The 4,873-nt window shown below is 33.8% G+C and overlaps 1 long non-coding RNA gene across 1 annotated transcript; it reads left to right on the top strand.

Annotated features, from left to right (window-relative positions):
* Positions 446–3,246, top strand: LOC18604577. Its single transcript, XR_001927197.1, has 4 exons — positions 446–482; positions 2,545–2,818; positions 2,910–3,012; positions 3,112–3,246. It is a non-coding gene; the product is annotated as an uncharacterized LOC18604577 (long non-coding RNA).

The raw sequence follows: 4,873 nt of genomic DNA, 5'->3' as shown, positions 1-4,873 counted from the left end.
TCTAGTTTTCGTACTTTTAAGCCCTTTTGACTAGAACCCTTGTATTCTTTCAATCTCTCACTTCAAAACCCTTGATAAATCTCATTTCTATACTTTCTCTCACTAGTTGGACATTTTAGAGAGAGAATGAGAAAATTACACCATTTATTTAGAAGCTATTGGAAGAGAATTTGACTACAAAGGAGCCCTAGGGTAAGTGATGAACTAAGCTTGATTTTTAGCTGTGGATAATGGCTAGTAATTTAGATTATGAGTTATATTATTGTTGAGTATGTTCATTACTTTTTAGTGATTAAAATAGTGAACATAGATAGTCATTTAATGTGGCAATTGAAAGCTAGCTAAGAGATAGCTTTTAGGGTTCATAGTGTGTGATTGACCTATTGCTTATACTAATGTGATGGTAGGTTTCAAGGAAGCCCCATCATCCCATTTGGACAATTAGGGGAATTGGAGTCATCTAAAGGCTCAATAATATACCGGTGAGTGGACTTGCATTTCAAACTTGTTTTGGGGAGAATGAATAATTTTATCCAACTTGTCTTTGAAAATGTACCTTGGGAACAAGCCTTTGATGAAGTAATGTTATATTGTGAAAATGTGTTATACAATGGATTATATGTTGTCAAAATATGATAATATGCATGATATGCATTGGGTGCTTATTTGTATGTTGATGTGGACTCGGCTATGTGCAAGTAGGAGTGCACATAAGTCGTTGCTGACCCGACTATGTGCGAGTGGGAGTGCACATAAGCCGTTACTGACGCGGCTATGTGCGAGTGGGAGTGCGCATAAGCCATTGCATATGAGATGTTGATGATGGGAGGGTGTATTTGATGATTGATATCTATATATATATATATATATATATATATACATATATGGTATATGGTTGAAATGCAAAAATATGAGCATTTGATCTGTTGAAATTTGGGAGTTTGCATGTGTTACATGTTGCTTTTGTTATTGAGCAAGATGGTTTTGTTTTAAGGTAAAAGGAAACCTTTTTCTTGATGTTCTGATTCTCACTGCAGCGAGAAACTCTTGGGTTTTGAAAAGGTAGGCTGGCCGAAAACTCACTGCAGTGAGAATTCATTTTCACTGTAGTGAGGAAGGTATAGTAGCTTCTCGCTGCAGCTAAAAACTTTCTGTTTTATGATCAAAATCTCGCTGCAGCGAGATTCAATCTCACTGCAGTGATAAACCTTCTGTTTTTCACCTCATTTTGATCAATTGTTGCCTTATTTTCCACTTCTTTGCTACTATATTTGAACATGGATTTCCAGCATTAAGGAATAAGTGAATTAAGCTTAATATGAGGAGGTTTGGTGAGAAACCCTCAGTTAGATGATAATTTAAATCAAGTGTCGCTGCAGCAAAAATTCATTCTCGCTGCAGCTACGCTGCAACGAGAATGCCTTTCCGCTGCAGCGAGGACCCGTCGTTTATTGACTTGATTCGCATGAATGCTATTAAAGTTTTCACTCTCCAAATCCTTTGTTGAGCATGGACTTCTTCCAATAAGTGATTTTTCTCGTGTGGGATTTACATGAGGGGTTTAATAAGGTCAAAAATAAATTGCATTGTTTTGAAAAAGAATGCATCATGATTTCGTTAAACAGTCTTTATGGTATGCTTGTTCCTTTTCTTGTTCACTCACCGGGTTTATACTCACTATTTTCAACTTCATGTTTTCATATCACGAGGCAGCCGGTAACTAGGACGAGGTGTCCTTGTAGACTTGTATCCATCTTTTGATAGTTGTCTCGGTATTCAGTAGCTATACATTCGTCCAAGTCCCTCCGCTGGAAGTCGAGTATTATTTTGTTGTGTATAGACGAACCTAATGTAAATTGTTAAGATACATGTTGTAGACAAATGTATATACACTTGTTTAGCATGCCAATATGAGATGGCAATGTTTAATAATATTTTGATTCTAAGTTTTGAAAAATGACTTAGAAGTTTATGATGGAATGATGAACACGTCAGATTAATAGGCTTGCTTGGGCTTAGTGGACTACGTCTATTGGGCCAATGCACTGGTCATGGCTCAAAATTTGGGTCGTGACAATTATCTTTTGTTTAAAGAAAATTGTTTGGAGCTTAACGTGTTTTCTGTTTGTATTATGTAAATGTTCTTAGTTTCGACTATCTATCTTTGAACTTATAGATAATCCCACATAATGTTGTTTCTTCCAACTGTTGCTTATGTATGGTTTGAGACCATCATGTCCAAAAATATAAAGAGCAATGAGTACTACAAGTCCAATTCTTCAAGACTATTTAAAATGTAATAAAATTAATGTTCTTAAATGTTTGTCCTCGGGTACAAATGACTTAGAATAGTTGAATGATCTACAATTGTTCAAACTAGAAAATGCCATACAAGTCAAAGTGCTAAGGATTTTGCAATTAATGACACTTGACAATCTTGAAAACCTTATCAGCCTTAACCTTATACTTGCGGATGTCAATGTAATCTATACAATTGTTCAAACTCACATTAAAAAAACAATTTATTGATCCTTTTCACTGTAGAAAAATGTAATCCAAGCAATGATCAAAGGATCAGATGCACCACAGTTTGCATTTGTACTGAAAGAAAGATCTATTTATTTGATTGACAAATTTCAAGTGATGAAAGCTAATAACAACTTAAATGCTCTTCTCGGAGATATAATGGTTATCTTTTCAAGACTGGCAATAGTGAAAGAGGTCCATGACCATGTTATTAGATATCCATTCTATCATTCTAACTTCATACAGTACAGTGCCCTTCATGATAGAATACATCAAAAGAAAGTCTCGACAGGTGTTACAAATAAACCTCTTTTTTAAACTACTTTATATTGTAACTGATACTTTAATCATCGTGTTCTCTTATTTCCATGAAAATATTGTAGATTTTATTGGACTGTTAAAGACAATGAGTCTTGTAACAAAAGTCCAACTCAACAACAAAGATTTGTTTGTGCAGAAGCAAGACATATATATTCAAAACACGAGGTAAATGAAAAAACAAACAAACACTCATCTTTTTCATTGATATCGTTTATCAGCTTACCTAACTTACTTAACTTTTCAATATGTTCAAACAACTATCAGACTTTGAAAGATGTATTATACGGGGCTTAGCATTGAACATTGAAGAAAAAAAATTGCTTTATCGAAGCACAAATACTGTGCTTATCTTTGTTGGAGTGATAATCAAAAGTTACATGTGTAAGTACAATATAGAAAACATTTTTACTTATCGCAATGAGAACTTCATATACAAAATACATAAACATTTTACTATATGCTCTTTGTATGATCACTATATGCCTCTTCCTGTTCAGCAACAAGAATGTACATTAACCTTGACATTTCAGAAGTCAATGAAGTGAAGGCAAGGTAATGTTAACACACACTGTATTATTTAAGTTTACAATTAACAACTACCTTTAAAGCTATATAAGTTTTTCCAATAAAAACTAATTGTCAACTGCCAATAACAACCAATTCAACCACAGCTCCAACCATTGGAAACTGAAAGCTAGTTGCAGCTTAATCAACCAATTAGAATGTCGAAGGTTACTGTTGCAAATGCTAGCAATGGAGAAAAGAAAAACAATGGTAGAATTTTCCCTTTATGCCACCATAAGACTTATAATAAATATTTCTTAGACAATTCTCATCAATAAGGCTTAAAATTCCCAATGACATGTGTGGTATTGTATACTCAACTTTCACAGAAGAGCAAGTTTGAACTCACTGTAACAATTGTGAATGTGGAAACACTAATTGGATGGTATTATAAGGCTTGCAACTAATGTGCAGTAAGCTTGCGATTCTGTGTCTAAAAATTTTAGTGTCTAACACATGATGAAAAGACAGTAATTTTAACGTGAGTAGACTCAACTATATTTTTTCTGAAGTTCAGTGAGAACAATTGTATCATAAATAAACAAACTAACAATCATTTTATATATTTCCTATAGAAAAATTTTGAGAGCTTATCATGGAAGATCAAATTGGCAGGATTAAAATGCTTACTTTTGGTCAACAAGTAGAAAAATTGATTGGTGCTACCATCACAAAACTAGCTGCAATTAGATCGATATACAAGTTGGTTCTTTCAACTCCTATCAAGGCATTGATCAACACACAAAAAACATTAAGGGTAAGGCTAACAAAAAAAACCATTGACCAGGGTTTGACAGTGTGCAAGATTTTTTGCTGTAATAGTGTCAAAAAAACCTTACTTGGAAGCTCAAAATTTACTACAAAAAATAAGGCATTACTTGCAAAAACATTCATCCACAGTTAAAATTCCGTCAGTATGTTACATTTCTAATGGAATTATTTATGAAAGTTTCAGTTTGTACTCAATCAAAGATACGATGGTTGGTAATGGCAAATCCGTAAGGTGATGGATTATTTTGTCATTAAAATACTGACTGATTGATCCGTTCGGTAAATCCATTAGCAAAGGCTTGAATCCATTGGTCATTATCTCGTCGATAAAGGGGAAACTCCATCAGTAAAGGTATCGACGAATTAAGATCTGTCGATAAATTCCATCAATGAATATTGATGAAATTACCGATTGCCAGCCAAAAGAGCTGGCTTTGAAGGTTACAATCAATATCTGTCAACAATGGCAATAATTCCATCGATATTCCATTTGTATCTCATATGAACTCTATCAATAAAGGAAGAATTTCATCGGTGATTTTGTCAATAATTAATGAATTCCGTCGTCAATAGATAAATTTCATCGGTAATACCTGCAGCGTAAGGTTTTTTTTCTGCAGTGTAAGTGTTGGGCTAATATTATTAAGGGTCATAATACTGAGGCCTTATTTGCAATTTAAGAAGTTAATTA

Source organism: Theobroma cacao, chromosome 3, assembly GCF_000208745.1.
Source record: "Theobroma cacao cultivar B97-61/B2 chromosome 3, Criollo_cocoa_genome_V2, whole genome shotgun sequence".
NCBI classification, from domain to species: domain Eukaryota; kingdom Viridiplantae; phylum Streptophyta; class Magnoliopsida; order Malvales; family Malvaceae; genus Theobroma; species Theobroma cacao.
The sequence above is the reverse complement of the archived record's forward strand: the minus strand, read 5'-3'. Positions and strand labels throughout refer to the sequence as shown.